The 12,880-nt window shown below is 38.8% G+C and overlaps 1 protein-coding gene across 1 annotated transcript in view; it reads right to left on the bottom strand.

Moving 5' to 3' along the window:
* FMN1 (formin 1) overlaps positions 1-12,880 on the bottom strand; it is a 457,430-nt gene that overhangs the window by 361,718 nt on the left and 82,832 nt on the right.

The following is a 12,880-nucleotide window of genomic DNA, read 5'->3' as shown; positions in this document are numbered from 1 at the left end:
TGAGTTAGGTGTCTTAGAATGAGGGTTTTTTCAGGAACTTGGCCTCATTCTTTCCACTAGCCTCTTTGTACCTACTGTCTCCAGACAGACTTTCTTCTGGGCTCTTGTTTAGGGCCTCGTGTGCTACAGAGTGGCCCCCACTCCTGCTCAGAAGACAGGGAGGAATAATGCCTAAAAGAACCTCAGAGAGGAGACAGTCTACTAAGCTCCTCCTGTATACTCATGGTGACCCCAAGAAGAGTGCAGTGCGAGCCATGCTTTAAGAGATGAAGAGACTAAAATGTGGACCCCTTTTAATTTCCATTTATAAAGCTTATTCCTCTCCTAGAATATTTCTGTTTAGATAACTTCTATTTATTTAGCTCATCTCCCCTCATTTTTGGCAAGAAAAGAGAAAATAAGCCTTTTAAAATTTATGATGTACTCTAACCTAGTTACTTTGTCTTCGAAATGTATTCATTACTAATCACACCTCTCATTTCAACCCCCTCCACTTCCCACTTTTATTTTGGAATAGCTTCTGGCTTTGGGTACAGTTTACACAGATTGACAAAACAACATAAAACATGCTGTATACATCACAAAGAGCATGCTGTGCAACACCTAAGGGAAGACATCTTGATCCTCAAAGGCACATTGTCTGGTGAGTGGTTCATCATTTAGGTATAAGACAGTGGTAAATTCCCACGGGGATAAGGACCTCGTGTCCTTAGCTAAAATGCAGACGCCCATGGAAATGCATCCACACACCTTTCGTGGCTGTCCACCACTGCATGAAGCAGGTGTGGGGTGCGATCTAGCTGACTTAATGCAGAGGGAAAGACAATGCGAAGTTTAGGCAGAAACAATGAAAAGTAAGTGCATATTAGAAACAGTTTTAATTATGAAGAACCCGTTTCTAATACCTAATTTTAACCAGACAATATCCCTATGAAGCAAACATTTAAGGTAAAACTATGGTGAGTAGTAATCTGGGGAAAGGTTGTTAGGACAGGAAAGACCAAGGGCAGAAATAAGTAACAAAACACTTCTCAAAAGTCTGACAAAGTAGGCGAGGACACAAGACAAATTCACCATTGGAAAGGACATAAACTAATAAATTCTTTTTTATTTTTATCAAAGTATAATTGATATACATATATGTATATATTTTCTTTTTTTTTTCTTGTCAAAGAACACAATAGTTTAATGAAGAACAAACTTTTATTTTGGACCATCTATTTTCTCATTCATTCATATAAAAACACTCTTGAAATGTCTGTTTTCTGTCCAGCTAATTGATATTAGAAGTCTCACTGATTTTATCTTCTATGGTTATAGGCTTATTTGTTTTTGCATAATATCCCTGGGGATTCCCTGGTGGTTCAGATGAAAAGAATCCCCTCCGCCCCCCAAAGCAGGAGACTTGGATTCGACCCCTGGGTCTGGAAAATCCCCTGGAGGAGGAAATGGCCACCCACTCCAGCACTCCCGCCTGGAGAATCCCATGGACAGAGGAGCCCAGCGGTCCACAGTCCCCGCTGTCACAAAGAGTTGGACACGACCGAGGGACTAACACACACTGCATTTTCATATATTCTAAAAAGTATACTAGTTTGAATCTACTTACAAGTATCGGGAACCACTATTTAAGATGTCTCACAAATTTGCCATTTATCTATTTCTTATTTATGTATATGTGCTCAGTTGTGTTCCACTCCCTGCGACCCCATGGACTGCAGTCCGCCAGGCTCCTCTGTCCATGTAACCCTCCTGCAAGAATACTGGAGTGGGTGGCCACCTCCTCCCAGGGATCCAAACCCGCATCTCCAGCATTGTAGGCGGAACCCTTACCGCTGAGCCAGCGTGGATAGCCCATTTATTTGTCATAGTAGGAAAACTGCAGGGAGGTTGGTTGGTTGCTGGCATTGATAAACAGCTTAAGGATGCATCCTTCTGGCTTTCTATTACATCATCATCATAGGCTGGCATTTTGTTTCTTGCCTCCAAGATTCCTGTTCCATCTCCAGGCATGAGGAGAAAAGTCAGTGCCAGAGCTGTTGTTACCATTGAGCAGGAAAGAGAAACATTTCTAGAAATCTCTTGTCAGGCTTCTGCTTTAGTCTCATTGCCTAAAACTGAAAATATTCTTTTCCAATGTGGTTTGTTACAGGATATTGAATATAATAAGTACCCTGTGCTATACAGTAGGATCTGTATATCCATTCTGCATATAATGGTCTGTGAACCCCAACCTCCGATTTCACTATATATATTATAGAATGGATAAACAACAAGGTCCTGCTATATAGCACAGAAAACTGTAGTCAATATGATAAGCCATAATGAAAAAGGATATTTAAAAATAATGTATATATATATATATGTGTGTGTGTGTGTGTGTGTGTGTATAACTAAAGTAAGTCTTTGAAGAGTTTTAATAATATCAACTCATTTTTTGAACAGTCAAAAATAAAGCATATGTCTATGCCTACTAAATTAGGTAGTATCCATACTACTCTCTTCAACTGAATATATTTAATAAAGAGAGATAAAAATTATCCGAAATTAGGTAAGCATATTCTGTCACAACAGTCAAATATCATTTAAATTTCTAATGCAAATAGATTTTGAGGTGTTAGATTTTCATGGGAACATTTTACGAAAAGCTTAAAACAGCCTTATCAACATAATCATGTCTTCCCTCTTTCATGTGCACAGACTATAAATCTAATTTTTACTCAGTATTTATTAGTTATTTTGTTTCTCAGAATCATTTCAGCAGCTTGATGGACCACATGTACACACACAGGTTAATTCCACAATTGACCATCTGTTAATACAACATACAGCACAGTCACAGTACAGGAAGGGCAACTTACCTTGGGACCACTTTGAAAGTCTGTGTTTTTCCCATATGAGCTGCACTTCCTGATGCTAACCTACAACATCAAACTGGGATTTTGCTGTCAATTATCAATACAAAGGAAGCAGACGGAAAGGAAACGTGATGTGCCATTTAAACCTGGAGGCAGTCTCCACAGCCCAGCTTCCCCAGTGGAGTTAGTCTCCCTACCTTAGATATACTGGTTTATTGTTCCCACATCTTTACTCTCTCACTTCATTGTGATTATTCACCCAAGGCCTTTCCAGTTGCTTTTGTAGCTTCTCCCACCGATGTAGATGTCATACATTTCCCCAGGTCCATGGACTCCGAGTCCCTGGATGCTGGGTGTGGCCCTGTGACTTGTCTGGTGAAACTGAATGTGGCCAGTGTGACACTGTGCCAGTCCTGAGCCAAGACCTGGAGAGGCGTTGTGTGTTTTAACACCCTGCCTTGTGTTTCTGCCATTACCACAAAATAAGCACGTCTAGGGAGCCTGGACTTAGACACAGGGCAGACCCAAACCCTGTCCTACCTCCCTGAGCCAGCACAGCTGAACTCAGATCAGATCAAGTGAACCTTGCCAACTCTTAGACCAATGGACGAAAATAATACATATTTGCTCTGAGCCACTAAGATTTGAGTTTTGTATGTTGAAATAGCTGCCTTATACACTCTATCATCTGTCCCCACCAGAAACACCATACCTATTCAAAAAAAACCAAACCATTTCAGCTGAGAGGACTAAAAGACTACAATATGTTTCGTTTATAATTTGTACTGAAAATATTCACTGTGTTAGGTTTTGAAAATATTAGGTGAAAAATCACAGCATGCCCATATTCTTATTCATACCACAATCCACACACAAACTACATTTCATTAAAAATGATAACCTTATTTACCAGGCATTGGTTTTAATTATCACACACACACACACACACACACACACACACACACACACACCAATGTCCAAAGAGAAGTATGCAAGCATACTGTATAATCAGATCTGGACAAAAATCTCTAAGGAACAAAATTACAGTGGCTTTCAGCCTTTCTCCTCTAATTTTCACATCATACTGAGCCCTCACTTGACAGCAATGATGGAGTATTATGCCTCCAAAAGGAGAAGAGAGAAAAAAAAAAACCCTCAGCCTGAAACTCTCATGAGTTTTGTTCCTATGCTGTAGCTCCCAAGGCCATCCATCATACTTGACTTAAAATAAATCCAAAGAGGTGAAATTTTCTCAACCGTGAATATCAGAACTGATATGTAAAGGGAGACAGGTTGTCTTCCGTTATGTTATTCAAACATGTACTTACAAGCAAGAGAGACAGCAATCTAAATGTGTAGCTAATGGAAAGTGACATTGTTAAGTACTTGTAAAGAGGGTGTGTGCCTGTGTGTAATTATTCATGTCTATGTCTAGGAAGATGGAGCTTTGGCAAAAGTCTCATGGCTGGTATCTGTCAATTAGAGATCAACCCTCGGCAATCCCACTGTCCCAATTTTCATTCCTTGTGATATTTAAACCAGCCAGGCAGACACAACTTTGAGAAAGTATCTTACTAATCCAGCTCAGCCTCTAACTCTCCTCATAAGAAGTACATAGAGAGAGAAATGATGAGCACAGACAGACAGGTGGACAGTGTCCAGAGGCAGAGAAGGCTGTGGGTAGAACCAGAAGTAAGACAGATGGAGGGGTAGGCATATCAATTTCAGAATCTATGAAGAAAGCATCCAATTCCATAGAACAAATGCAACGTTATTTGGATTTTTAAGATTATGTGCGAATTCAAACAAAATATAATTTAGATTTAGAGGGGATCTTATTTATCTCCCCTCCCTATTGCTCATTTTATAGTTGAGGGACTAGAAACCCAGGAAGATTGTAATATTTCTGACATGCCCAGATAGTGGCAAAGGCAGAACTAAAATCCAGGTTCCAAGGAAATCTTTTATGCTATTTAGAGGAGGACATTATTGTCAATTCCCAGATGGGAATACTGAAGTCTAAGAAGGAGATGTGAATGGTTTGATAGGTGGGATGGAGTCTTAACTGTGACCTTTACTAATTGTTTTGATGTTGGTGAAATTACCAGACCTCCTTGAATCTTTATTTCCTCATTAGTAAGATGAGCATAATAAAAATATGCCTAATATTGAGCTGTGCTCAAAATCGTTTTCCTGCAGAAAACTTTTCGTGGACTCAGGATGATCAATTGATGGAGTATGAAAACAAGATCCTATTTTAATTAAAAAAAAAAAAAGAAGAAGAAAGCTGTTTACAACAAAAGCATATTACACATCACATACTTGTGTTAAGGACTATTTTTTTTTTTGTCAAAGAAGATACAGGGAATAAAAATTAAGCTCATAAGAATTCACAGTAGCACTCCAGTGCAGCAGATCCCAAATCTGTTCAAGTTCTAAAAATAGAATTCACATCATCAAATGCAATAGCTCTCAGAAAGTGGCTGATCATCTCTAGAAAGTGCAGCTCCTTGGGGCACTTCAGAGACACACTAAGACACATTTTCCCGAAGTTCAAACACAGGAGACTAGAGCATGAATGAAACTATTTATAGGCATCATTATAGATGAAATTGCTTTTTAAAGAGTACATCAAATCTTTTTTTATGATTATTACATTAACCTCCTTCCATGATCTTTTCCTGTAGAGAATACAAATGTTAGATGAGAGGCAAATATTACTCATGCCAGGAAACTGAACTGTGGCTATAGTTATACTGGATATTTTAACACCTGAAAACAGGGATGTGTATTTAAAAAAGCACAAATGCTGCTGAGTCACTCTGCTTTAGAAATGATACAAGGGAGGAGGAGGAGAACCTAAGTAAGGTTTGGTACAGAAAAGACCAAGAAACGGTCAAATCTGGAAGGCTGTAATGTTCACTGAGATATTAAGCGCCTCTGTCCATTTGCATATAGTAAATGCTGAAGAAATTGATATTGGTACTTCAAATGCCTAGGTTATCAATACTTTTGGTCTGCTTGGTCATGAGGAATATACTTGCTTATTGAAAAAAATTACTGAAGAACAAGAATAAATGTGTTTCTTACAGTATTCATTATAAATAAATTTGAATAACCTTTTTTTCTTTTTAGTCACATTGCCCCAGTTATTATGGGGATAATTCCACCAGTGGGAAACCCAACTCTTGAAGAGATATGACATAATTACTAATTATCTTAATAGCCAAGGTAATACAAAAAAAAAAACTAAGCCTTGGATGATAAAATATATAATCAACATGTTTTCTAAAAATCTCTCTAAAAAGAAATGATCTTAAGAAATTCACAAAAAAATGAATACACATAAAAGAGCGATACAAAGAAAAAAAGAAGGCACATATGCTAATTCTAAAGGTAAACATTTGAGATATTAAGAACAAAATATGGTTTTGAGTGTTCTTATAAAGCAAGGATGAAGCTGTATTTAGTTATTTCACCTCTATTACCAAAAAGAAGAATCACTAATTCTGTGGGCGGACAAAAGTTTTTCTAATATTAAATTCTGAGAGAAATTGCTAGATTACAGAATTCCCACCTAAGCCTTTTCACTGACTATACAGTCAGCAAAAACAAGACTGGGAGCTGACTGTGACTCAGATCATGAGCTCCTTGTTCCAAAATTTAGGCTTATATTGAAGAAAGTAGGGAAAACCACTAGGCCATTCAGGTATGACCTAAATCAAATCCCTTATGATTATATAGTGGAGGTGATAAATAGATTCAAGGGATTATTAGATCTCGTAGAGAGAGTGCCTGAAGAACTATGGGTGAGGTTTACAACACTGTACATGCGGTGGTGACCAAAACCACCCCCAAGGAAAAGAACTGCAAGACAGCAAAGTGGCTGTCTGAGGAGACCTTACAAATAGCTGAGAAAAGAAGAGAAGCAAAAGGCAAAGGAGAAAAGGAAAGATACATCCAACTGAAGGCAGAGCTCCAGAGAATAGCAAGGAGACTGAAGAAAGCCTTCTTAAGTAAACAATGCAAAGAAATAGAAGGGAACAATAGACTGGGAAAGACCAGAGGTCTCTTCAACAAAATCAGAGATACAAAGGGAATATTTCATGCAAAGATGGGCTCAATAAAGGACAGAAAAAGCAAGGACCTCACAGAAGCAGAAGAGATTAAGAAGAGGTGACAAGAATACACAGAAGAACTATACAAAAAAAAAAAAAAAAAGGTTTTAATGACCTAGATAATAATGGTGTGGTCACTCACCTAGAGAACACATCCTGGAGTGTAAAGTCAAGTAGGCCTTAGAAAACATTATGACAAACAAAGCTAGTGGAAGTGATGGAATTCTAGCTAAGATATTTCAAATTCTAAAAGATGACGCTGTTAAAGTGCTGCATTCAATATGTCAGCAAGTTTGGAAAACTCAGCACTGGCCACAGGACTGGAAAAAGTCAGTTTTCATTCCAATCCCAAAGAAGGGGAATGCCAAAGAATGTTCAAACTACCATACAATTGTGCTCATTTCACATGCTAGCAAGGTAATGCTCAAAATCCTTCTAGCTAGGCTTCAGCAGTATGTAAACCAGGAACTTCCAGATGTACAAGCTGGATTTAGAAAAGGCAGAGGAACTAGAGACCAAATTGTCATCAACTGTTGGATCATAGAAAAAGAAAGGGAATTCCCAAAAAACATCTTCTGTTTTCATTGACTATGCTAAAGCCTTTGACTGTGGATCACAACAAACTGAAAAATTCTGAAGGAGATGGGAATACCAGACCACTTTACCTGTCTCCTGAGAAACCTATAAGCTGGTCAAGAAGCAACTATTAGAACCAGACAAGGAACAAACAATGGTTCAAAATTTGGAAAGGAGTATGTCAAGGATGTATATTGTCACCCAGTTTATTTAACTTATATGCAGAGTACATCATGTGAAATGCCAGGCTGGATGAATCACAAGCTGGAATCAAGATTGCCAGGGGAAGTATCAACAACCTCAGATATGCAGATGATACCACTCTAATGGCATAAAGTGCAGAGGAACTAAAGAGCCTCTTGATAAGGATGAAAGAGTAGAGTGAACAAGCTGACTTAAAACTCAACATTCAAAAACAAAGATCATGGCATCTGGTCCCATCACTTCATAGCAAATAGACGGGGAAAAAGTGGAAACAGTGGCAGCTTTTATTTCCTTGGGCTCCAAAATCACTGTAGATAGTAACTGCAGCCACAAAATTAAAAGATGGTTGTTCCTTGGAAGAAAAGCAATGATAAGCCTAGACAGCATATTAAAAAGCAGAGACATCACTTTGCCAACAAACATCCATATAATCAAAGCTGTGGTTTTTCCAGTAGTCATATACAGATGTGAAAGTTGGATCATGAAGAAGGCTCAGTGCCAAAGAATTGATGCTTTTGAACTGTGGTGCTGGATAAGACTCTTAGGAGTCCCTTGGAGAGCAAGGTGATCAAACCAATCAGTTCTAAAGGTAATCAACCCTGAATATTCATAGGAAGGACTGATGTTGAAACTGAAGTGCCAATACTTTGGCCACCTGATGTGAAGAGTCAACACATTGGAAAAGACCCTGATGCTGGAAAAACTGAGGGCAGGAAGAGAAGGGGATGACAAGGATGAGATGGCATCACCGACTCAATCGACATGAGTATGAGCAAACTCCAGGACATAGTGAAGGACAGGTAAGCCTGGCATGCTGTAGTCCATGAGGTCGCAAAGAGTTGGACATTACTTAGCAACTGCACAACACCTGAGCCGTAGCCCTATCCCAGCTGTTAGACCAATAGTTGACTTCAAAGAGCCAATTGGGCTGGTCTAGTCATCTGTCAGTGACCTTTGTCCTTCTAGCTAGAAAGCTTTGGAGATTATCTTGACCACTCAATGATTTGGAACTGAAGCGATGAGTTTTTCAGCAGATCAGCTAAATAGCAGCATCCTAGAAACAGCAGGCTTGTTTAAATGAACCCCTTTTTCTGTGTCTTAGGAAACAGAGTTTTTCTATCTCCCTTCTTCTCCCAGGCATTAGTACTGAACAGAAGTCCAGCACTTTATCCCAGCAACCTTAGCTGAGGCCTGATTATCACTTTCTCTCTCCAAAAATTCACTCTCCTAAGGGTAAGGTATGTCCTACATATGGGATGTTTACTATATGCATCACACACTTTATGTATTTTGCACATTATTGAGAATCTTCACAATAATCCTGCAAGTTAGATGTAAAACTAATGAATACAGACATTAACTTTGCCCAGGGTCAAACAGCAAGTATGAGAATTAGGTTCTGAACCCAAAGCCTAGAATTAGCCTCCTGCCATAAACAACTGAAAACTAAGCAAAATATAGGAAATTAACTATTTTCAGATATTTGCTAGCAAGCAATGCCAGAGAAGGCAATGGTACCCCACTCCAGTACTCTTGCCTGGAAAATCCCAGGGACGGGGGAGCCTGGTGGGCTGCAGTCCATGGGGTCGCACAGAGTCGGACACGACTGAAGTGACTTAGCAGCAGCAGCAGCAAGCAGTGGAAGTACTGTAATCCTTGAGAGAGGTACAACAAATGAAGTGAGCCTCAAAATTGCCTAGGCCTATAGCTAAGAGGTGATTTTTGGACTGAAAAATAATTAAAAGGGCCCCAGTGGCCTATGGGACACTGTCAAGTAGTCTAATGTACGTAAAATTAGAAGCAGGGGTCCAGGAGAGACAGAATATATTTAAAGGAAAATTGACTTTCACAAGCACTCAGAGCTTCCAAAAAGTTTTTAAATCTCCAGACCTTAAGCATGGACAACCAATGACTGTGAGACGTGGGAGCAAAAGGAGAAAGAGGTTGTGTCACTTTTGACCTGCTGGATCAAGATTTTTAAAGGTGGCTACTTTTTTTAGCAACCATATCTTTGCCACCTGGCCCTGTTCCATATCTCCAGTTCTTGCCAGCTTACTATAACAGTCTCTGCCATTTCCTCCTTCATTCCCCTAGGGCTGATAATGGTTTTTTGCTAGTGTCTAGGAACCTCACAAACTCATGCTGGTTTTCTTAATTGATCTGGACATAATCTCTTTGTTAAGTTTACTTTTGAATATATACCCTCTGTTTTCTGCTAGGACTCTGATAGAGTAATTTGAATCAGGAATGGGGTTTATTTCCTACCTTTTAGCATGCTTTTATTATTAAGGCATTTAGGGCACTTGCTATCTGATGCTTGCTGTATCCAGATGAAATAATAGCAGCAATGTAATGGGTCAGCATAATATTTTAAGAGCTATCAAAATGATCAAACTCCTTTCAGACTTTATGACAGAGAAAAAGTAAACTGTCATACCTTAAAGTAAGGCAGTGACAAGTACACTGCTATCCCTTCCAGATGAAAATGAATTGGTTGCTATGAAAATAAAGCATTTTCTGTATCAATAAATGAATATTAACTCCCCCAGGCTGTGTTGATATACTCAGGAAATATACCATATCTGAAACAGCACTTGCAATTTGTATCCCAACGTAATTAAGTTTAGAATAATCCAGACATTCTCTAAAAACCATCTGTTTTCTCACTAGCCAAAAGAGAATTTAAATGGGAGCGCAGTATGAGTCACCACCCCTGCATCTTTCAAAGCTTTGATGGTGTCACAAATCTCTGCAATTACCCCAAAGATATAGTATATGCTTTCAACTAGAAGGAAAATTTTGGTGCTCTTTCTCCTGGAACATACGGATGTGGAGACCAAAAGTAGAAGTGAGGGGGCCCCCTCACATTATTAGATTAATTAATCACTTGCATAATTTTAACTTCTTATTCTTGCAACATTGGACTTGGGGGGTTCAGAGATCTTAGTGCCCAGAGGAGGGAGGCTTCCAACAAGGGAACTCAGTCATGGTGCATTAAACAGGAAGCTAAGAAGGCTCCCGGACCACTTTAAGTTTTCATACACTAAAGATGCGTCTATTTCATTTCAGTGCCTCACCAAGCGAATGTCTTCAATTGAATATTTTGAACTGGGCCTAGAATATTAAACTTCAGCAATCAAAGAAACAGGAATCAATGTTAAAGCTGCACATTTTGAAAAATAGTCTAGAATGAATGTCCTCACATCAATATTAAAATGATACAAAGAATGTACTGTGAAACAAATACTCTCAAAAATTCCGTGGTGAGAGAGTAAGTTGGTGTTCATCCTTGATAAGCTATTTGGCAATATGTATCTGAAATAGGGGTGGACAACTCTGGCACAAGAGCCAGATACAGCACACAGCTTGTTTTCCTACAGCTTGTGAGCTAAGAATGGCTTTTGCATTTTTTTCCATTTTTAAAGGAGGAGAAGGAGGAGGAAGAGGCAGGCAGAGGAGGTAGTGGATGAGGAGGAGAATGGGGGAAAGAGTAGGGGGAGGAAGAAGCCACAGAGAAGAAGCCTTAGCCTACAAAGTAAAAAATATTTACTACTTGACTCTTGACAGAAAAAGTTAGCTGATACCTACTTAAAATGTTAAACACATCCTTATCCTTTAATCACTAAATCCTGACTTGTGTGAATCTATCCTAGAAGAATAATCATTTTGTTATTCAAGCTCTATTATAGGGCATTCCCGGTGGCCCAGTGGTAAACAATCCGCCTACCAATGCAGGAGACATGGGTTTGATCCCTGATCCGGGAGGATCCCACGTGCCTGAGAGCAACTAAACCCATGCACCACAATTACTGAGTCTGTGTTCTAGAGCTGGGGAGCCACCACTACCGAGCCCATGTGATGCAACTACAGAAGCCCGTTTGCCCTAGGGGGCATGCTCCGCGACAAGAGAAATCACGGCAACCATTTCCTTCTCCAGGGGATCTTCCCGACCCAGGGATTGAACCCGGGTTCCCCTCATTGTAGGCAGATGCTTTAACCTCTGAGCCACCAGGGAAGCCCTAATGAGAATCCCACTGTCCATAACTAGAGAAAAGCCCATGCAGCAACGAAGACCCAGCACAGCCAAAACTAAATAAATAAAAGATCTATTATAAAGATATATTACAAAATATCCATCAAAGAATAATTTATAGTTTAAAAAGGGAGAATATTTATTTGTCCAAGCTGTATAGAATCTAAGTTTACCAACCAGAGATCAAACTCACACCCCTTGCATTAGAAGCACCGAATCTTATCCACTGGACTTACAGGGCAGTCTCCAAGAACTGAGGAACTAAATGTTGAAAACACTATATATACACTCGCTATTAGAATGATTTCTCTTTACTTGGTGCTGAATTAGACCCCACAAGGCAAAAAGGAAGAATGGGGCAGAACTCCATTTCTCCAAAGGGTTCACTTTTAAATTCAAATGAATGGTTCAATAATATGTTTTCATGTTCCATTTGATTCATTTTGAAATATTTCAGCTGTTTCTCATTTTCCCTTCAAGCTAGTATATGCCCAAAAGGAAAAAAAAATTAAAAAAAAAAAAAAAAGCATGCAGCAGCAAACAAAACCTAAGCCACCAAAAAGAATTTAATGTTCTTCCTCAGTAGAGTATTATAGGAGTCAGGGTCTTTTCAAAATGGTTTGTTTGGCTAAGTTATCATAGTTTTTTTTTTCCTTTATATTTAAAACATAAAATTAATCCTAATCATCTTCAATTTAATAACTTGTTTTTCATATTTTATCACTATCTGAAAATTGCCTCCCCTCCTCCCACGAGGAGACTATTATCATCGCAAATGTGATTTTACTATGCCTTAGGGCTATTGTTTACTAGAAAACACAGCTCCAATTTAAAACGCAGTAGAAAAATCAATTTAATAGAAGAAAATTAATTTCATTGGCAAATCTTTCAGGAAAGCAATTGATCCATAAAGTGAGCTAAATCTATACTAAGAAGAGAATTGAGCTCACCATATATTTTTCACCTAAGAAGAACTTATCAATATACTCAAGTTCATGATTAATATTCCCTGGAATGATTCCACCAAACAAATAATAGAATTGGAACCTCTGAGTCTAGCACTGCTGAGAAATTATAAATAAGCACAAGGT

Source organism: Bos indicus x Bos taurus, chromosome 10 (assembly GCF_003369695.1).
Source record: "Bos indicus x Bos taurus breed Angus x Brahman F1 hybrid chromosome 10, Bos_hybrid_MaternalHap_v2.0, whole genome shotgun sequence".
NCBI classification, from domain to species: Eukaryota; Metazoa; Chordata; class Mammalia; order Artiodactyla; family Bovidae; genus Bos; species Bos indicus x Bos taurus.
This window is presented reverse-complemented; position numbering and strand designations above follow the sequence as displayed.